This window comes from Monodelphis domestica, chromosome 2, assembly GCF_027887165.1.
Source record: "Monodelphis domestica isolate mMonDom1 chromosome 2, mMonDom1.pri, whole genome shotgun sequence".
NCBI classification, from domain to species: domain Eukaryota; kingdom Metazoa; phylum Chordata; class Mammalia; order Didelphimorphia; family Didelphidae; genus Monodelphis; species Monodelphis domestica.
Genome location: NC_077228.1, coordinates 174,037,813 through 174,060,621, shown reverse-complemented (window position 1 = coordinate 174,060,621; position 22,809 = coordinate 174,037,813). Strand labels below are relative to the sequence as shown.

Below are 22,809 nucleotides of genomic sequence, written 5' to 3'. Positions count from 1 at the left end.
AATTTTTCCCAACATCTAGCAGAGAACATGTGCTTAAGCTAACATTGCCTCACTCTTTCCTTCCTGTATTGTCTTTGTTTATCTTATCTCTACAACCTTAAGTTACAAGACTCGGGGCTCTAGACTGTATGTGAAATTTCTCCCAAGTACTAGGAAAGCAATCTGGGGAGCTTGTTACTGATGAATCAGAGTTCCAGGTTATGATCATAGACCCAACCAGTCAGATTTTAAGGATAACACAGAATGATGTGCTTTCCCTCACACACCTGTTTTTCATTTAAAACAAATAATAATCATAAGTAGAAAAACATGAACAAAGTCACTGGTCATTCCAAGACACCAGGATTCTCAAGATTCTGGTGAATCCTAAATATTTTCCAAAATAAAAATTATCTTCTAAAAATACTAAATAGCGTGAAGATTTCCCCTCAACTCAAGAAGCAGAGAGCTGTTGTGCATTGTCATTAGTATTATTGATGGCAGAAATGGATTGGAAAGGTCAGTCAGGATATTACAAACTAGTTCCATCATATTTTGGGTTCTCTACTTTGTGTCAACATGGAAATATAGAGACCCCCAGTTTATTTAGTTTGAGCATAGAAACCTCAGGTTTTGACCTTGTCACAGGAGAGTTTCCCCCTGAGGGAAGGTCCCTCTTCACCAGACAGTGAACTTCCTGGTAGTTTGGGTGGGAACAGCTAATCCCATCCAATATTGAACATCTCTTTTGTCCCAATGGTTTCTTCCCCCTAGGCTAAGGTCCATGACCAAGGTGACCCAGCCCTAGGCTGAGTCTTTCCCTTTTGTGTCCATTGTAGGGCCCCAGTCCCTCACTATTATTCCTGTCTGGAACTCTTCATTTTCCTTTCTTACTATTGTAAAGTCATTCAACTGTCCCTCTAATCCTAAAGCCCCAGGTCACCTAGAGTGGCATATAGGTTCCCCAAGTTCTTTTGTTCCTTGGAGTCCATCCTGAGTCGGTGGCACTCCCAGGGGCTGGTGACCAGGGCGTCTTGACTCCGGTGCAGTCTTGGAAAGCAGCTCTGTTGTCGTAGTAGTAGCGCTAACCCCTTTTCCCTTGATTAAAGAGTGATTTTGACTATTTAATAGTTCTGTGTTTTTTCTAGTTGACATTAATGGAGGTCCCACCGAGATCCGAAGTCCCCGCGGCCTGAGCCCTCCAGCTAACGAGGACCCCAGACTTGAGGTACCACACACAACCTGTTTGGCGTTGGGTCAGGAGTCCGGTTAGCAAGGGCCAGGTAAGCGGCTCTCTCGGAGGTAGGACTCGCATCTCTGGTTTGGGAATAACTTGCTCTTTAATTAAGAGATCCTTAGTCAAATTTGTCCATAGTCATTGGACATGGGTAACAGCTTGTCTGTTGTCCCAAAATTTGGTAGGGCGGTCAGTAGCCCAAAGAAATACGGCCGCAAGTTACATGGTTTCGAAGTATGGACCTGATGCAAGCAAGTACTTAGAGAAGTGGCAAGCGATGACAAAGGCCAATCCGAAGGTAAGCTGGCCAAGGTGGGGTTCACTTAACGAGGAAAGAATGTTGTTTCTGCAGTCTGTTTTAAGTGAAGCAGATCGAGAAGTTGAAGGAGACGAAAGAGAAGTCTTCAACCAATGGCTCGAGGAGTACACCCAGAGAAAATACAGGTCAGAACGATCCGTAGAACGAGAGACGGGTAAGAACAAGAGAAAGGTAAGGGAGGAGGAGGAGAATCAAGGTGAACAAGGAGAACAACTGAAGGAACAGAGCAGGGAAGCCACTAAAAAGCAAATAGCTGATTTACAGAAGGAGGTAGAAAGCCTTAAGGAACTCCTAAAAGGCTCTAGCAACGCAGCAACCTCTTTAGACAGCATACCTGAGCCCCTAGAATCACTTGAGGCACCCATCCCTCAATTCCTTTTTAAAATTAAGGGAAGGGAAGGAACCAAAACAATGCAGGTATCTTTTACTCCTTGGACAAAAACAGAGCTCAGAGCCATGGCCAAGGAATTCCCAAAGGCTAGAGAAAACCCCATAGAATTTGCCAAGGAATTTGAATTAACTCTCTCTACCTACCAGCCTGGCCTATCAGACCTTTACCAGCTAGCTCACATACTAGTAGGTTCAGGAGATGCAGCCCACTGGTTTAAAACTGCAAGTTGGGAGAACCCTTTAGAATATATTAATCAGTTAATGGCCAGAAAGGAAGGACCTGAAATCCATCTTCAGGAGGCAAAGAAGATGGGGGAGGTTTTGTTAGAAGCAATCCCCAAGGCCTTTCCAAAATCTGTAAATTGGGGGAAAATCCAAATTTGCACTCAGAAAGGAGAATCTGTATTTGATTTTTATAATAGATTTTTTCGATACCTTCAGGGCAAATTCTGGACTTTCCCCAGATAGCCCAGACACCTTAATTACCTTTAACACCCTCTATGTGGAAGGGTTAAATAAAGCCCTTGCAAATCTCAAGAGAGGGAAAGTAGACTGGAATTTAACTCCCACCCCTGACCTAGTCTATCTAGCAAGTAAATTCCAACAAACACTGACAGAAGAAAAGGAGAAGGCAGCAGAGGAAATGACAAAAAAAAACCAACCAGATCATGAATTTGCAGTTAAAACACTGGGAGCAGAAGGAGAAAAGACCGACTGAACCCTATTCTGCTGAAAAAGCAGGCGGGAGGCAAAGAGCCTGGAGATGTCACTTTTGCCACCAGACTGGGCACTTTAAAAAAGACTGCCATCGGCTCCAGGGTAAGAGGGAGAGACGCCAAGGTAAGTTTCAATACCACTCAGGAAAGTTCCCCCGAAAGGAACATCATGAGGAAGCCTCACAATGACGGGGCTCCGAGGGTATCAAGGGGGTTTTCACTGTGGTGTCCACCTCCCCAGTGGGCATCACTCACATTGTGATTGTATCCCATCCTATTGAGATTCTCATAGATACTGGGGCCACAATGTCAGTTTTAAACCCCACGGCCTTTCCTAGCCCCCTTCCTCGGAGTGACCAAAAAGTTTCAATAGTGGGGATCACGAACCACGTGCAATCTGTTTACTTGTCTCAACCTCTCCCATTTATTCTGGGAGAAGTGAAAAATATGCACTCCTTTCTTCTTTCCTCAGATGCCCCCCTGCATCTTTTGGGTAGAGATTTCTTAGACAAATACAAAGCCACAATTGAATTTTCCCCAGGAAAGGAAATAAGGCTTTCCCTATCCCCATCGGATGCCCCTCCCACCTTCCAAATACTTACAGCTCCCATTATAGCCTATGATCTTCCACAGCTGGAGGAAGTTCCTTCCTCTCTGTGGGCTACTGATTCTTCTGACATCGGGAGAATTTTAAGCACTCCCCCAATACAAGTTCAGTTAGACCCATCCAAACCCCTTCCAAGGGTCCCTCAATATCCCCTCTCACGGGAAGCGACAGAAGGAATTAGACCATTAATTGATGGTTATCTAGAGGCAGGTATTTTGATAAAATGTTCCAGCCCTTGCGATTCACCCATACTGGGTGTCCGAAAGCCAGGAGGCCGAGGGTGGCGCCTAGTTCAGGATTTAAGAGCAGTAAATGCCTGTGAGCTCCAGTAGTCCCCAGCCCCCACAACCTTTTAAATCAAATCCCACACAGTGCAAAAATTTTCACTGTGGTTGATTTATGCAGTGCTTATTTCAGTGTGCCACTACATGCAGACAGCCAATTCCTTTTTGCTTTCACCTGGGAAGGAATTCAGCTCTGCTGGACTGTTCTGCCCCAGGGTTATACAGAGAGTGCCACATATTTCTCCCAAGTACTAAAAGCAGACCTTGCTGGCCTTAAATTTCCATTTGGGTCCACCTTACTCCAGTACGTGGATGACCTACTTCTGTGTTCCCCAGATAACCAGTCTTCGAGGGAAGATTCGATTGTGCTCCTTAAGTCCTTAGCACAAAAAGGCCATAAGGTATCTAAAGAAAAAATGCAGTTTGTCTCTTCACAGGTGAAGTTTCTGGGACATCTAATATCAGCTGAAGGGCATAGCCTGGATCCCGCCAGAGTAGCTGCTATATTGAATTTCCCAAGGCCCAAAACAAAAAGACAGCTTCGAGGGTTCATGGGATTAGCTGGTTACTGTAGGTTATGGGTCCCATCTTTCTCTTTAGTAGCCAAGCCCCTTTTTGATCTCCTCAAGGCCTCATCCCCGGAACCTCTGATTTGGAATGAGGCTGCAAAAATTGCTTTCATGAACTTAAAGTCAGCTCTTTCTAACTCCCCAGCCCTGAGGCATCCAAATTATTCACTACCCTTTCACCTTTTCCTTTTAGAAAGAAACGGGATTAGCCTGGGAGTTTTGAGCCAGAAACATGGAGACCACTTTAGGCCTCTTGGATACTACAGTAAAAGTCTAGATTCAGTGGCAAGAGGGCTACCATCATGCCTAAGGGCAGTAGTGGCAGCTTCAGATTTACTAGAACTAGCAGAAGTGACATTAGAATCTCCTTTAACACTGCATGTCCCATATGGAATAGAGGTGCTTTTGAACTCTCATCACACTCAGCATTTTTCCACAAGCCGCCTTGCAAAGCTAGAAGCCTCTCTCCTGGCTAAGTCCAACATCACCAGGATGTGTATTTGCAATGTCAAATTTGCCCTAAATATAATATCAGTAAGCCTTTAAAACCTATGCCAGGTAAATTCCCATTACCTGAGGCCCCTTTTCAAGTATGGCAAATCGATTTCATTCAGTTACCACCTCATGCTGGATACAAATTTGTTTTAGTAATGGTTTGCATGTTTTCTCGCTGGGTAGAAGCATTTCCATGCAGACAGGCCACAGCAACAGCAGTAGCCAAATGCTTACTGGAAAAGATATTTCCAGTATGGGGAATTCCTAGGGAAATACATAGTGATAGAGGAACACATTTCACTGGTTCGGTAGTGTCACAGCTGTTAACAGCATGACCTATATTACGTCATCTACATTGTGCATATCACCCACAATCCTCAGGATTAGTGGAATGTGTAAATGGCATCATTAAAGTACAATTAGCCAAATTTACGGAGGACTTAAACATTCCTTGGCCCAAAGCCCTCCCAATAGTTCTGTTGAACCTGAGAGCCACACCTTTTGGCAAGCTCTCACTCTCACCATTCGAGATAATCACAGGTCGGCCAATGTCTCTTTTTTCACCCTATGCTGACTCCATGAGCACCAAGGTTTCCCTCTTATCATACTGTCAGGGACTAGCAAAAACTCTCCAAGGCCTTAACCACCTTATATCTCAGTCAGTTTCCAGGAATTCTTCCTCAGAAACACCCTCAACATCTAAAGTGAAGCCCGGAGATTGGGTATACAGAAAGAGGCACCTATGAAAGGATGCTCTACAAGTCAGATGGGACGGACCTCACCAGGTATTGCTGGTAAATCCATCTGCAGCAAAACTAAAAGGAATTGAAAGTTGGATACATCTATCTCATCTAAAGAAAGCCACAACTCCAAAATGGTCAGTAAAGTCAATGAGTGACTCAAAAATACGGCTGATCAGAAGAAGAAGATAAAAAGAAGTTTGAACTGGCTAAGTATTCTTTTTCTTTTAAAATTTCTTTCATTCACATGTTATCTCTCTGAACCATAGAGGTATTGGTAAGTTTATTTCCCTTGAGAATTTTATTTACCCTGAGCAAAAGTCCCTTTAAATAGAGAACCTAGAAAGGACAGAGCTATTCCCCAAACTTAGTTGAAGTAAGAAAAGTTTAAAAAGGGAACATTTTTACCTGACTACGGTTTGAAAGTGACAGCTGAGAATTTGCAGCAAAGATTCCAGAGTGCTAATTTGTCTCAAAGTAGTATCAGAAGAGGTTAGGAAGAAATGATGGAGCCTAGAAATGATTGTTAGTAACAGAAGATAAATATTTTAAATCTGGACCATGGTTATGGTTAAGTAAGAAAAAGAATTGAATCAATTTCAAAATCCCTAACATCTCAACCTCCCTAAAGGGGGGGGTGTGAGTTGAGTGTATAAGGTTTTAAAATTTAGGAAAAATTAGAAGCATTTTAATAGTGAGAATTTTTCTGCTTTTATATTTCTACAGTTTGTAGGATTTTTATATTTTGGTAAAGTAAGGCAATCTTTCTGATTAAGCATGTAAATTATGCAATTTTGTAATTTGTGGAAAAGACATTATTAAAATTAATAAGATGGAATTGCAGATTTAAGGTTAGCAGTGTGGATAATCCTTATAGTGAATAAGCATATAGGGAGTAGATCAAGTCCTGTTAAAGAATGTGTGTTTATAGATTTCTCTTAAGTTTTCTCTTGCAGCAGCAAGGAAGCTGGCTGATACCAAAGGAGGAGCCTACCAGAGGACAGAAGTCTGCGAGAGAGGAGGCTGAAGACATCATCAGGACCCACCAGATGTGAAAGACTTAAGACTTTGGGAATTGGGGTAGTGTTTTGATTGTTAGTCTGTTTTTGGCCAAAGGCAGACTGCCTGCCTTTCTGGCTCAATTGTCAATGCGCCGGTGGCATTGGGGAACGCCCCCAAATGCCAATCACCAATATCTGTGTCCCTAGACTTTCCCACCAGTAGGGGATGGAGTCCAATCCCATATAGCATTACTCATTTGTCCATGTTTGGTCAGCGACCTTCGGTCTTGACCAAAAGGGGGGGGTGGTGTCAACATGGAAATCTAGAGATCCCTAGTTTATTTAGTTTGAGTGTAGAAACCTCAGGTTTTGACCTTGTCACAGGAGAGTTTCCCCCTGAGGGAAGGTCCCTCTTCACCAGACAGTGAACTTCCTGGTAGTTTGGGTGGGAACAGCTAATCCCATCCAATATTGAACATCCCTTTTGTCCCAATGGTTTCTTCCCCCTAGGCTAAGGTCCATGACCAAGGTGACCCAGCCCTAGGCTGAGTCTTTCCCTTTTGTGTCCATTGTAGGGCCCCAGTCCCTCACTATTATTCCTGTCTGGAACTCTTCATTTTCCTTTCTTACTATTGTAAAGTCATTCAACTGTCCCTCTAATCCTAAAGCCCCAGGTCACCTAGAGTGGCATATAGGTTCCCCAAGTTCTTTTGTTCCTCGGAGTCCATCCTGAGTCGGTGGCACTCCCAGGGGCTGGTGACCAGGGCGTCTTGACTCCGGTGCAGTCTTGGAAAGCAGCTCTGTTGTCGTAGTAGTAGCGCTAACCCCTTTTCCCTTGATTAAAGAGTGATTTTGACTATTTAATAGTTCTGTGTTTTTTCTAGTTGACATTTGAAATCCATTCATTCTCCTTAATGGACAGAGTTCTCTGACCAATGAAATTGTAAGTCATTGAAGGATTTTTCTTAGTATGGATTCAATTCAACTCACTTCCCCTAATCTTTCACATTTATTACTCATTTTCTTATTGGTCCCTCCAGCAAATTCTCTCTCTTGTCCATTCTTTTTCTAGAATCTAAAAGAAGCTCCAGCTGATGATGGAAATAGCTACTGGTCAGAACACTGGAATGAGTAAATATGAGTCAATCAATCAATACTTCCTTAGTAAGCATCTCAAAGGGGCAAGGTTTCCCTCAGCCTGACTCTTGTTGTCTAACAATGAGGAACTTAAAGCAGTTCTCTGGAATTTCTCTGCAAAAGCTAATATTACAAATAAATGCAGGTTGAATAAATGTGCCAATTGACATTTGATCTTGCAAATAGTCAGTGTGAATGAGAAAGATCTTGAGGGATAAAGAATAAAAGGCCTGAAATTCTGGCTAACTTCCTGATAAATCCACATACTCATGACTTTCACAATAAGGCATGCTTGATTAAACACCTCCAAGCAGCTCTGCCAGGACTTGTAGAGCCAGAAGGGTTTAGAGGAATTGCTGAATATGCCTTTCAACATGATAACGAGTTAATGTGAAACAATATACCTCTTCCTTGGAAAGGTGACTCAAGGACTGAAAAATGTGCACTAAGCAATTAGACAAAACAATGCAGTCACACAGAATAGGGTCAGTTATCAAACAGAAGCAATTATTAAATGTTACAAAATAATTTTAATTTCTTCACATTTGAATTAAGGAGGAGTCTGACAGACTCCTGAAACTGAAAACAGGACAAATGAACAAATTATTTCCATAAACTCAATTTTTAGGGCCCCAACTCTTAAAAGGGGTGACATTTTCCACATCTCCCCATTAACTGCATAGTGCCTTAACTTAGTCTCTGTCATACTGCTTTCCAGTTTTCCCAGCAGGTTGACTTAGTGAATTCTTTCCCCCAAAGCCTGGATCTTTGGGTTTATTGAACACTGAGTTGCTATAACATTAAATACCAGGTGCTGATTACATCATTTGTTCCACTGATCCACTATTCTGTTTCTTAGCCAGTACCAGATTTGGTTACTACTGCTTCATACTACAGTTTCCTTCATTTTTTCCCATCAATTCAATTAATATTTTTTGGCCTTTTGTTTACCAGATGAACTTTATTTTATTCCCCTAGTAATATAAAATATTTTTGGAGCAATTTGATTTGTATGGCAAATTTCTTTAGGTAGGATGATCATTCTCCTTAAATTGGCTTGGCCATTTCATAAGAAATCAATGATAATATAATTGTTTAAAGCAGGGGTCCCCAAACGATGGCCTGCAAGCCACATGTGACTCTCTAAGGCCATTTATCTGCCCCCCCACTGCACTTCCAGAAGGGGCACCTCTTTCATCGGTGGTCAGTGAGAGGATCACAGGATGCATCTGCACCCTTATTTTCGCAGTGTCTTATTTTCAGGGAAACATGGCAGTATAATGGCACTCATTTGGGGGAGTATGGGGGCCATTTCACTGTATAGTAATGTGGGGAAAGACTTTTGGGCAAAGGGAGGTTATAGGGGTCATTATGTTGTGCATCTGGGGGAATATGGTTGCCATTGTACTATGTGGGGGAAGTGAGACATGTGTTTTTCGTTTTACAGCCTATAATTACAGATCCATAAATATGGACCACAAGAGGATACACACTAGTGTCATGCCTTCTTTTTTCCTGCTATGGAATCTGATCTCATGGGTCTGACCCATGCAATCAGATTCCTGTGTGAGTTCACAGATCACAGTGCAGTTTGCACAGGGTAGTGTGAACTGGAAAGGTGGTGGAGAAACCAGCTCTGTAATGCTGGTTCCTGCACCACACCAGTGTGAGCCTAAGGTAAAAGTAGAGTTCCACCAATATGGCCACAGGTGAGACTGAAATGATGTGGACTGAGAAGGCTGCATTGATGGGCAGTGCAGTCTGTATGCCTCTGTGTGGGCAAAATTATTGTTGGTATATTGTTTTTGTAGGGCTGTATATAAATATACATATATGCATGCATATATATATGTATGTATGTATATATATATAATTGGTATTTTACTAATAGCAATTTGGAATCCCTAGGAAAAAATGACATCAAGAAAGAGAAAAATTGACTCAGTGTAGGATATTCAAAGAACAGTGGACTTTCGATTACTTTTTCATGCAGTACAAGGAAAGAGCTGTGTGTTTGATATGCCAGAATATAGTGTCTGTGTTCAAAGAATACAATTTGCATCAACACTATCAAACTCAACATAAAGATAAATATGATTGTTTGGTTGGAGATGTGAGAAAAGATAAAATATTAAAACTGAAAAATACATTGACAACTCAGCAAAATACTTTTGTGAAGCAGAAACAGCTAAATATTTCATCACTGTGAGCAAGTTTTCAAGTTGCCAAGCTAATAGCATACCCTGGCAGCCCATTCATGGAGGGAGAATTTGTTAAAGACTTGCTGCTATGCCTCCTACCTCTGCTGCCCTCTCCCCTCAGTTCCCCAGATAATCTCTACCTATGTTCTGGGTTTTCTTTTTTTTTTTTTTTTAACTTTGTTTCACTCCTATATTCTTTTTGTGGCAATATTTTACTCTTGGTCAGAGATGATTTTCCTGGGGAAAAGGTGCTGCTATTCTAGTTACTCCTCCATCTTGGCTCCACCCCCAGAACTGCATCCAGTGAACCAATTTTCTTTTTTTTTTTTTTAAACCCTTACCTTCCGTCTTGGAATCAATACTGTGTATTGGCTCCAAGGCAGAAGAGTGGTAAAGGCTAGGCAATGGGGGTCAAGTGACTTGCCCAGGGTCACACAGCTGGGAAGTGTCTGAGGCCAGATTTGAACCTAGGACCTCCCGTCTCTAGGGCTGGTTCTCAATCCACTGAGCTACCCAGCTGCCCCCAGTGAACCAATTTTCAAGACTATTTCATTTAAAAAATCAGAGACCCGTTACTTACAAGGCCTTCTCTTTCTTCTCCAGGATCACCTTCCAATTTTCCCTTTCATCCAATCTCCATAGGATGCTATTGCAAAACTTATTTTTTCTTCATATTAAGAGCTCTCAGCTTAAAAATGCCTTTCCTAAAATAGGGGGCCTACAATTGGACAAAAATACTCCAGCTGTAGTCTGAGCCAAGCAGTGCAGAAATACATCATTTTCTTCCATGTTAGAGTTCTGTATATCCATTAACAGAGCCCAGGACTCAATTCAGTCATTTCAGAAAACACACAATATGGATGATCTCTGTATCATATGCCAGAGTCTTGTACAGTGCTCAAGACTCAAGGACAAAAGCTGAAGAGTTTCTGTCCTAGTCTCTATCTTCAGAGAGATTTCATTATACTAGGATAATAAACTCCAATGCTTGCCTTCTTCATATTTGCCCCTCAATTTACTTGCCTTCCTTAAAATACCAGCAGAATTCTTCCCTTCCATAGGAAGCTGTCAGACTCTTCTTTAATTCTAAAATGTACCCTATGAAAAAATTAAAATTATTTTGTATCATGGAATAATTGATTCTGTTTAGTTAATTGACCCAATTCTCTGTTATTGAATTGTTTTGTCTAGTTGCTTAGTTCACATTTTTCAGTCCTTGAGTCCCCTTTCCAAGGAAGAGGTATACTGTTTCACATTAACTCCTTATATCAAAAGGCTTTTTGTTCAGCAATTCCACAGAACCCTTGTAGGCTCTACAAATCCTGGCAGAGCTGTCTGGAGGTGTTTAATCAAGTATGCCTTATCGTGGAAGTCATGAGAATGTGGATTTATCAGGAAGTTAGCCAGAATTTCAGGCCTTTTGTTCTTTATCCCTCAAGATCTTTCTCATTTACTCTGACCATTTGCAAGATCAAATGTCAATTGGCACATTCATTCAACCTGCACTTATTTGTAATATTAGCTTTTGCAGAGAAATTCCAGAGAACTGCTTTAAGTTCCTCATTGTCAGATGACAAGAGTCAGTCCAAGAGAAACCTTGATGCTTTAAGATCAAATTCCATTGACTGCATATATATTTTCAGAACCTTTTTTCCCTCTTTTTTACAAGTTACCTTTTCCCATAGAATGTGAGTTTTTTGATATCATAGTCATTTATTTTTTTCTTTCAGTCCTCAGAGCTTATCCTAATAACTGATATATATCAAGTGTTTAATAAGTATTGATTGACTAAGATTTACTCATTACTATGTCCTGACCAGTGGCTGTTTCCATCATTAGCTGGAGCTTCTTTTAGATTCTAGAAAAAGAATGGACAAATGAGAGAATTTGCTGGAGGGACCAAGAAGAAGATGAGTAATAAATGTGAAAGATTTTGGAAATGAGTTTGGAAGATTGTGGAAGTGAGTTGAATTGAATCCATATTAAGAAAAATTCTTCAAAGACCTACAATTTCCTTGGTCAGAGAATTCTGTGCATTCAGATGAATGAATGGATTTCAAAATAGAGAACCAAAAAGATGATGGCACTAGTTAGTAATACCCTGGCTAACCTTTTCCATCCATCTCTGCCATCAATAATACTAATGACAATGCACAGCAGCTCTCTGCTTCTTTATTTGAGGGAAAACCTTCGTGCTATTTAGTATTTTAGAGGATAATTTTTATTTTGGAAAATATTCAGGATTCATGAGAATCTTGAGAATGCTAGTGGCTTGGAATGACGAGTGACTTCATTCATGTTTTGCTACTTATGATTTTTTTAAAGGAAAAATAGGAGTGTGAGGGAAAGCACATAATTCTATGTTATCCTTCCCTAAAAAATTCTGACTGGTTGGGCCTAGGATCATAACCTAGAAATCTGATTCACTATATACAAACTCCCCAGATTGCTTTCCTAGTACTTGGGAGATATTTCATATACAATCTAGAGCCTAAGTTTTATAACTTAATTTTGTAGAGGTGAGAGAAACAAAGACAATACTTTAAGGAAAGAGAGAACTGTGACATGGAAATCACTTTAAAAGACTGATATATATTAATTTAAGGTCGCCAAGGAATTCAGCTATGTAATTCCTAGATGAAAACTCAAGTCATCAGCAGTCAACCTTTTATAAAGTTTAATTAAAACAGGATGAAGAAAGGTATTAGAGATAGAGAGAGAGAGGGAGAGAGAAAAGGGAGAGAAGGGAATAGGGCTTAAATACCCCTTCTGTTTAGGCTGGGCCAAAAGGCCCAAGCCCTTAGATAGCTGGGGCAAAGAAAGGAGATCAGTCCCTATTGCTCGCGTGACCAAAATGGAGAAACAGTCTCAGGGGCCTCCACCTCCAGCTTCCTTCAGAGCAAGCTTCTCAGAGCACCTCTCCAACCACTCAGAGCCAAAACTCTCCAAACAAAACCCCCAGTCCTCAGACCCCTCTATCTTTAAGGAAACCATCCAAGTTCCCTCCCCTCAGTTCTCACATTTCCCAATCACTGTCCATGTCTTCCCTGTGCCAGTGGTGGCTCTAGCTTAACCCAGAACCGCCCAGAGGTCTGTGGCTTTGCACATGTCTGTTGAAGGTCATATTCTCAAATAATTAAATCTTGATCTATGCTACAGCCCTTCCTAAATCCTGTTACCCTGAGTAGGGTAGAGATTGGAATAATTAAATTTTGGTCTATGCTGCAGCCCTTCTTAAATCCTGTTAGGACTGAGTGGGGTGGAAATTGTATTTTCCAAGACCTGGTTCTGTCATTCAAGTATCTCTATTGTATCAATTCTAAAATCAATCATGACTCAAAGAAATTCCATTTCTATGCTTAAGCATAGGTCAAAGCCCTTTCCATTGTTCAGCAAAAGGTTTCTGTCCTAAAGTAATCTTAAGAAGGGAGGAGGAGGAACCTCCCATGCCAATAGGGTTCACATTCCAATAGAGTTCCTACTATCAATAGGGAATTTTTCAAGTATGAAATTTCCCAATGGTGAAATTGCCAACATTTATAAGTCTAAGATATTTTAAGGTTTACAATCCCCCCTGATGATCATTGGGAGACTAGTCTCCCCATTGATCATTTAACATAATCATTTTGTAGTTCTAAATTCACTTCTAACTATAGATATACACAATATTCAATTTTCTAAGAGAAATTAGAAGAGTTAGAGAGGAAATAGAAAAGAAAAGAAAGTAAAACCAATGTTTTGATAGGCGCATTGACAGAAAGCCAAATGAGGGGCAGTCCCTTTTGGCATAAATGTGTACAGTTACAATAAATGTTCAATCAAAAGTTCAGTCCAATCAATCACATCCAAAGTTCATTCTTGATCTTCTTGATGAAGTGTAGGTTTTCAGCATCTTTCTGCAACAGTTCATTCTCTGGATATAAAAGTTTCAAGCTTCTTTCTTGAAGATCTTTTCTCAAACAGAATCAAAATCTTTGAATTTTTTTATAAAAGTCAAATCTTAAACAAAATTCTAGAATTTTTTAAAAAAAATACAATCTCAAACAAAAAAATTCAAAAAAAAATTCTTAGATTTTAAATTAAAATACAATCCCCCCTGAAGTAAGCATTAAAAAAAAATATCAAGTTTAGCTCAGAATGCAATGTTAAGTTATGGGGGTGTATGTGTCAATTATCAAGAGAATAGAAAAATAATCAAAAACATAAGAAAAATTCAAAATAGGCCTTGTATAGGTCCAGTTTAAAGTAATTTCTATCCCACAAGTATGTAGGACAGAATGCAGTAATATTTCACTTAGCCATTTGTAGCCAAGACTACAGGAAGTTGCCATAATATAAGAAGAAAAGAATTAGAATTCTATTTTGATGGGGAAATGTCATTCCCTCATCTGATTTTTTTTTTCCCTCAGGGATATAGGGAGCCAGCATGATAGTCAAGCTTTGTACTTGTTTGAGTACTTCGAAAAGAGTGTAGATACAAGGAAGTCCTATGGCTTAAACATAAGTTAAGCGTCGCAACCTCGAGTCTCATTTTAATATTTCTTGTGTGCTCTATTGGCACTATTCAGGTTTAGTCTGTGCTCCTTGTTTTTATCCCTTTTCCTGGAATCAGACACAAGCATTAATCACAGTCCTATAATATTTTATCAATAAATGGCAGGTTCCCATAGTTTAAAGCTTTTAGGCATATATTGATATTATAGCAAGAGTATAGCAAGAGTCCCTTCGTGGTCGCCACAATGTGACATGGAAATCACTTTAAAAGACTGATATATATTAATTTAAGGTCGCCAAGGAATTCAGCTATGTAATTCCTAAATGAAAACTCAAGTCATCAGCAGTCAACCTTTTATAAAGTTTAATTACAAACAGGATGAAGAAAGGTATTAGAGAGAGAGAGAGAGAGAGAGAGAGAGAGAGAGAGAGAGAGAGAGAGAAAAGGGAGAGAAGGGAATAGGGCTTAAATACCCCTTCTGTTTAGGCTGGGCCAAAAGGCCTAAGCCCTTAGATAGCTGGGGCAAAGAAAGGAGATCAGTCCCTATTACTCGCGTGACCAAAATGGAGAAACAGTCTCAGGGGCCTCCACCTCCAGCTTCCTTCAGAGCAAGCTTCTCAGAGCACCTCTCCAACCACTCAGAGCCAAAACTCTCCAAACAAAACCCCCAGTCCTCAGACCCCTCTATCTTTAAGGAAAACATCCAAGGTCCCTCCCCTCAGTTCTCACATCTCCCAGTCACTGTCCATGTCTTCCCTGTGCCAATGGTGGCTCTAGCTTAACCCAGGACCACCCAGAGGTCTGTGGCTTTGCACATGTCTGTTGAAGGTCATATTCTCAAATAATTAAATCTTGATCTATGCTACAGCCCTTCCTAAATCCTGTTAGGACTGAGTGGGGTGGAAATTGTATTTTCCAAGATCTGGTTCTGTCATTCAAGTATCTCTATTGTATCAATTCTAAAATCAATCATGACTCAAAGAAATTCCATTTCTATGCTTAAGCATAGGTCAAAGCCCTTTCCATTGTTCAGCAAAAGGTTTCTGACCTAAAGTAATCTTAAGAAGGGAGGAGGAGGAACCCTCCATGCCAATAGGGTTCACATTCCAATAGAGTTCCTACTATCAATAGGGAATTTTTCAAGTACGAAATTTCCCAATGGTGAAATTGCCAACATTTATAAGTCTAAGATATTTAAGGTTTACAGAACTAATGTTAGAGGAGCCTAAGTACATGTTCCCTGCCACATGCTGGGGACAATTCTGGATTTTCTTATGCAACACATACTCACACACTCACACACACACTTATACTATATATTTATACATGTATATATACTCCTTTTCGAATATGAATCTCTCTGTAAAGTGGTTAAATGCATTGGAAGTTAATATGGTTAATTCCAAACAGTGACCACATCTTTTCTACAGAATCTCCAAAGAAGCTGGCCAGTGAATTTCTATTTGAAGAACTCTAGTGAAAGGACCCTCTAAACATCAACCTAAATATTAGTATCTTCCCTCTCTTGATTAGTTCCATTTTTAAAATATATTGTTTCTGCTTGAGAACTCTATATAATATTTCAAGGAATTACTTCATATTACCTAGCTAAGAAGTCCCTTTGGGCATTTTTAATCTCCTCTAATTTCCCCTGAATTGAGCAATATACATTAAAGAGTCCTGTTCATAAATTAGAAGACCTGAGATGAAATGATAGATTCCTTTGAAATCAGGTAATAAATTTGGACAATTCACTTTTTTCTCCCAAATTTAATTTACATATGAACAATTTAAAGTTTTGCACTATATTATCTCTAAAGTCTCTTCTAGCTTTGACCTTAGACATCATGGATTCCAAACCCTGGGTTTTCTTAGATCCCCAAGATCTCTTCTTAAACTAAATTCTATCATAGCTGTTAAGGTGCTGGCATGTGCAGAAGGCCATGACTAAAGAGAGAATGATGAGACCTGTGTTCAAGGTCCTCTCACTTATTCCTATCTTCATGGTCTTTGGGTATTTATTGTGCCTCATTTCTCATTCTTATAAAAAGAGGGAATTAGATTAATTGATTTCTAAGATTCCTGTTGTCTCTGAGTCTTCATTCTACTCTCCATTGAAGATCTTTGTGTGTTTCATTCTTTCATTGGGTGACTTGGGTCAGAATGTTGAAAGGTGTTGAATGTGTTGAATATAGATCTCATTAAATTTCTTGTGTATGGTGTTGAACCCCAATTTTACAAGGAGTCCTACCCAGAGGAATTGGGCACAATTCAAGACTCAACCATTTCAAGCAACTCCCAAACAAAATATACTCTCTTTCAGATCAGGAAATAACTTGCCCCACTCACTTTCGTGACCAGAATAAGCCTTGGTCCAACTACATGAGAAATAATATTTTCAATACAGAGTTTCATAGTGAAAAAATCCTGTTAATGATTGGAGCATCCAAGAGCTAGACCACCATGGTCATGCAGGCTATCCAGTCAATAAAATACAAAGATCAGGAAATCTCATTGAACTATGAAGTATGAAACCTGTCAAATGGAATGCAATTGATAAATATTTGATGAATAAATAAGTAAAATAATAATTAGTTGTATGAATGGATTTTAAAGTAGAAAAGCAAAAATATTTAGGCTGGTAGGAAATAATATACTGGATGACCTTTCCCATCCATTTCTGCCATCAGTCAAATTTATGAGCATGCACAGCAACTGCCTTCTTTATTTGAGGACAAGTTTTCATGTTCTTCATATGCTTTGTGGATAATTTTTATTTTGGAGATTCCTTAGGAATCATAAGGATGCTGAGAATCCTGTTAACTTAGAATGAGAATTAACCCTATTCCAGTTTTGTTCCTTGTGATTATCATTTGGTTTTCAAACAAAAACAGGAGGGTAAAGGAAAACCCATCACTCTCAGTTTTCCTTTCTTCAAAAATCACTGTTTGGGGCTATGATCATAACGAGGAACCAACATTCAGCTACCCTGATTGCTTTCTACCAGCACCTGGTAGAAATTGCACAGAGACTCTTGGGTCTGAGTTTGGTAGACTTATCCTTAGAGTTAGTAGCAAAAGTTGTTCATGGAAACAACTCTAATGGCATCAGGAGTTCTAACTTTATTCATTAAGTGTGAATGGTTGAGATTGATATTTTATTAAAAATTTCCCTTCTTTTTGCTCTTTGCTCTGAAAAACACGTTTTTTTTCCTTTCCCTATTTCTTGTCATTAGTCTTCTAAATTATCTATGTGTTGTAAACTCTTATTCTTTGGGCTAGATTCGTAGTTTATTTCAAGCATGTGGAACTCTATGATAAAAGGGAAGAGGGCAGGAAAGCCCTGAAATGAGTTTCTCATGATCAGTAGTTGACTCTATTCCGTATTATTATTGCTTTTTGTTTAATTGTTAAGTCCATATTTTTCAAACCATGAACCACTTTTTCCTCTGAAGTAGTTTAAGGATACAAATGAACTTTACATAAAATTACATAAGATTTATTACATATTACATAACATTTATTACAAAACATTTTTGTTACATATATTGTTTTATCCTGCACCTGACATAACAGAGTGTGGTATCACCTTCCCTTCCTGTGGGCAGGACTTCCAAGCCCTATTAAAGTGCTCTTGCTGAATACCGAGCCATCCACTGGCTCTTCTAGATCCCACTCAGTTCTGGAGCATCTGGTGAGTGTGAGATTCTTCAGGGCACATTTTGGGGCTGGGATTTCTCTTGGAGGCTGAAAGGCAGAGGAGGCCCTTTTGTGGAAGGGAGAGCACACTGGAATGGGAATCAGAAATACTGAGTTCTCGGTTCTTGTCTTTGTTTTGCCTCTAATGAGTTATGTTACTTTAAGGATGTCACTTCACTTCATTTGGTATTCATTTCCTTCTTTGTAAAAGGTTATTTTGGGCCTATTGGTAATGTTCCAGATTCCTTTCGGTTCATGCATCCTATGAAATACTCTAAAAGAATAATTTATATTATATTCCTGAGATCTTCTTGATACAAATTTTGATGTTTTCTCATTTCCACTGAATTGAGCATTAGCAATTAAAGATTCCCTGGTAGGAAATAAGGAGATTGCAGTTAAAAATCTTTGACCTCATCCTATTCAGCTCTTTCACTTTGATCAAGTCACTTTTTTCTCTGATGATCAATTTTTTTTCTGTAAAATGAACTTTGCATTAGATGATCTTGAAAGTTTCTTCCTGCTTTGATTTTAGAGGTCCTTCATTCCAAACACCTCATTTTCTTAGACTCCTAAGATCTATTCTTAAATTTAATTGTATGAGAGGTGCTCGGGTGGCAGCATGTGTGGAAGAAAATGACACATAAAATGAAAAAACATGGATTCAAATACTGGTTCTATCACTCACTCTTACCTTTATGAGGTTTGGATATTTACTGGGTCTCAGTTCCCTCACTTTCAAAAAAGAATTGGCTTAATTGATTTCTCTTCTCTCTGAACTATCATGGAAGGTCAAATATTTGTTTTACTGATTGTTGGAATTCAGAGAAGGATTGTTGAAGCCTGTTGACCCTGGACTATTTTTATGAAATTTTTCATATGTGGTGTTGAACTCTACCTTACACAGGAACCTAGAAGGAGTCTAACAAAAATCTAAGAAGGCTTTTAACTAAAGGATACTATAGAAGGTATAATAACCTTCTCTTCTCCATCTTCTTCTAGAGGATGCTAATGATCAGAGCAGAATCTCCCTCTGATCCATCAAAGGCATATCTGATATTGAGGTCCTGGGGCCACAAGGGCATTTCTCCCATTTTTTATTTTCCCATGTTTTGGCACAGCTCCCTGGAGGCTTTCATCATGATTCTCTCATTCTGATGGTCATGACAATGAAGTTTGATTAGTGGATTAGGCCAAATTCTAGGGAGTTTGGGTCTTTTCCTTCAAGTTTTATTCATTTCCAATAACATTATATAAAACTGTGGTGCTATAGACATCCATTCAAAAACATTTATTTGTGACATGTGAGTTGGTGAGTACTTTCCAGATGACTGTGTTAAGCTACTTCAATATTCAAAAGAGGACAGAGAGGTATGGAAAGTTTCCTTTAGGATTAAATTCCTTTGACACTAGACAGAGCTTACAGGAACCTGGCTTCTTCACCCTCCCCTCCCCCAACATGTTGTCCTCTTCAATAGCACATAAGCTTCCTGAGATCATAGAGGGGGTGATTTGTTCTTTCTTTCTGTCCTCAGAGCTGTGCACAGTGATTGATACATTGTCAATGCTTACTAGAGGTCTAATATTAGATTGATTAACTCATACTTGTTCTATCATCCAGACCAGGGCTTCTTTGTCTATATAATCTCTCCAACATCTTCTTTTCAGATGATCCAGTGATATGGCAGAATTTGCTATGGGATGCTCTATCTTCTTCATAATGGTTATTTTGATCATGGGCTGGGGTTACATGAAGGCTTTAGAGAAAGAACTGAAGGAGGCAGCTGGGTGCTCAGTAGATCAAGTGTCCAACCTAGAGACTAGAGGTCCTGGGTTCAAATATGGCCTCAGATACTTCCTAGGTGTGTGACCCTAAGCAAGTCACTTAACCCCCATTGCTTAGCCTCATTCACTCTTCTGCCTTAGAAACAATACACAGTATTGCTTCTAAAACGGAAGGTAAGAGTTTGAAAAAAAAAGGAAAAAAAACTGAAGAAAGGAGAATTAATAGGGAGGACCAATGAATAAATGAAGTGGTGCACTTCATAAAATGAGTCTGGACACCCAGAAGTTATTGAACTGAATAATGGAATCAATATTATTTATTAATAATACATACCTAACTAGCCAGGGCAACCTTCCTAGTGAAAGCTGCATCAGACTGAAGTTACAATGCAGCTTTTATAGGGTGCAAGATACAAAGCAAACAATGTTCATTATGAGACATAACCCTGATGGAGCGAGCAGCTTTATCGTCTAGAAGCTATATTGGTCAGTGGTGTGGGGTACAAGGCATTCCTTGTATCTTATCCCAGCTGCCATCACTAAGGGAGCTCTTTTCTCATGGATTCTAACTATTCTGAACTGACTGACCTTCACAGGAAAGCTCATTTCTGAATTCTACTTTCTCAGGGAAAAACAGATTTTTCTGGTCAATGACTTAGTTTACCTCCCTTCATAAACAGTAGTAAATATGTAAGATGGGAAACAGTTGAGTCAATGCTCTAATAATAGAAGTTTTTCAAAGACTTACTATCATAACATTGTGGAATTTCTCTCAAATCAGTCACTACCTTAGACGATGGTCTTCATGAGTTGCTTGACCTGTAACAAGGGAATCACTTTAAAAGACTGATATATATTAATTTAAGGTCGCCAAGAAATCAGCTATGTAATTCCTAAATGAAAAACTCAAGTCAGCCGTCAGCCTTTTTTGGAGTTTAATTACAATAGGAGTAAGAAAGGAATTAGAGATAGAGAGAGAGAAAAAGGGAGAGAAGGGAATAGGGCTTAAATACCCCCTTCTGTTTAGGCTGGGCCAAAAGGCCCAAGCCCTTAGATAGCTGGGGCAAAGAAAAGAGATCAGTCCCTATCACTCACGTGTCCAAAATGGAGAAACAGTCTCAGAGGCCCCCACCTTCAGCTTCCTTCAGAGCAAGCCTTCTCAGAGCCCAGGAACCACACCGACCAAAACCTCAACAACCTCCTGGAGACTTCAGACCCCCTATCTTTAAGGAAACCATCCAAGTTGCCTCCCCTCAGTCCTCACATCTACCAATCACTCTTCATCAATTTCCCTGTCAATGGAGGCTCTCGCTTAACCCAGGACCGCCCAGAGGTTTCTGGCTTTTGCACATGTCTGTTGAAGGTCATATTTTTCAAATGATTAAATCTTTATTCCTTTGCTACAGCCCTTTCTAAATCCTGTTAACTTGAGTATGGTAGAGATTGGAATAATTAAATTTTGATCTAGGCTGCAGCCCTTACTCAATCCTATTAGGACTGAATAGGGTGCAGTATCTCCATTGTATCAATTCTAAAATCAATCAAGACTCAAAGAAATTCCTGTTCTATGCTTAAGCATAGGTCAAAGTCCTTTCCATTGTTCAGCAAAGGGTTTCTGTCCTAATGTAATCTGAAGAAGGGAAGAGAAGGAACCTCCCATGCCAATGGAGTTCCCATTCCAATAGACTATCAGTAAGAAATTTTCCAAGTATGAAATATCCCAATGGTGAAATTTCCAACATTTATAAGTCTAAGGAATTTTGAGGTTTACAGACCATCACAACTTGTCACTTGATAATAAGTTAAAGATGATACACAAATCATCTTTTGTCTGTCCCATCATAGAAACTCTTCTTGCTAGGAAGAAGTCAGCATTGCATGACTTTCTCAGCCTTTAGTTTTGAGGTCTCAGGGTTCTACTCTCATCAGATGTTGGAGGAGGATGTGATGGAGGATATAAATGATCAGTTCACCATGATGTAGCACTCCCTTGAATTTAATATATAATCAGGGTGACCTCATTTTGCCTGTATTGGTGATGGCAAACAGAAGACCCAGAGAAGTTAAATGTCTTCCTCAAAGTTATACAACTAGTAACTGTCAGACCTACTGTTATTCATAGGTCTTTAACCCCAGTCAGTATATAGTTGATTATCCCAAAGTCTAGCCAAAGAGCCTCCTTTGATCCCAACCCATCTCAGTATGAAGACGCAGACTTTCATAATTGCAGAATATTTATCTACCTGTGAACACTGATTTTTTTTCTTTCAGATTCACTGAGATCCAAGAAAGATGTCCTGCACCCAAAATAATATGATCAATGTGCCTTGTCAGCCACCTGCCCCTGAGAAAAACACTATCAATAAGGGCAATACTTGCATTTCAGGGTCAGTTACTTCCTCTGGAAATGAGATACAGGGGAACAATAATTCCATTTCTGGCAATACATCTTCCCAGCCACAGAACCCTCCCCAGAAATGAGAGCACCAGATGCTAGAAGAACCATGAAACTGGGAGTTCAAGCATCTCCTTAGACACCTCTGCTCTTCCTACCCTCTCTGAATCTGCATGTTCCTCTGCCCTTGAAGTGCCCTGGATGGAATCCCTGGGAGAAGAACCTTTGTTCCTGCAGCTACACTCATATCAGAAAGAAGAATCCATCTTACTTCCAAGTTCTACCTCCAAGGATGAGCATCAACCAAGAAAGAGTCAACTTTAACCCTGTGATGTCAGAGGAAAGGCAACTTAGAAAGATCAGACTCCCCTGTTATTTCATCATCTTTCTGCTCTGTACAGTGTGCTGTGTAATCTCTGTTTGGATTTCCATCTTAGGGCCACTTTAACCCTTCTTCCACTTTTCTTGCATCCTAATAAAGCATATGTTTCATGGTGAGACTGGACTTGCTGCTTTTCTCTTACAATCTTCCCAACCATCAACACTTATTATATGGTGGCAGTTCATTTCAAATCAGCATTTTCAATCCATGTTTAATGATGAACTATAGGCCCCCTCTATCAATGGGAATAGCAGGATCAATTTCCTTTTTCATAGTACTTCACTCACAGCTTCTCAAATTCTTTACATCTTTTACTCACTCATTTAATTCTTACAATCAGCCCTGAGTTAATCCAGGTAGAATTGTTATCTTGACTTGT

The 22,809-nt window shown here is 39.7% G+C and overlaps 1 long non-coding RNA gene across 1 annotated transcript; it reads left to right on the top strand.

Annotated features, from left to right (window-relative positions):
• The first annotated feature begins 17,736 nt into the window (after positions 1–17,736).
• LOC130457198 (uncharacterized) lies at positions 17,737–22,546 on the top strand. Its single transcript, XR_008916307.1, has 2 exons — positions 17,737–17,863; positions 21,925–22,546. It is a non-coding gene; the product is annotated as an uncharacterized LOC130457198 (long non-coding RNA).
• Positions 22,547–22,809: the final 263 nt, after the last annotated feature.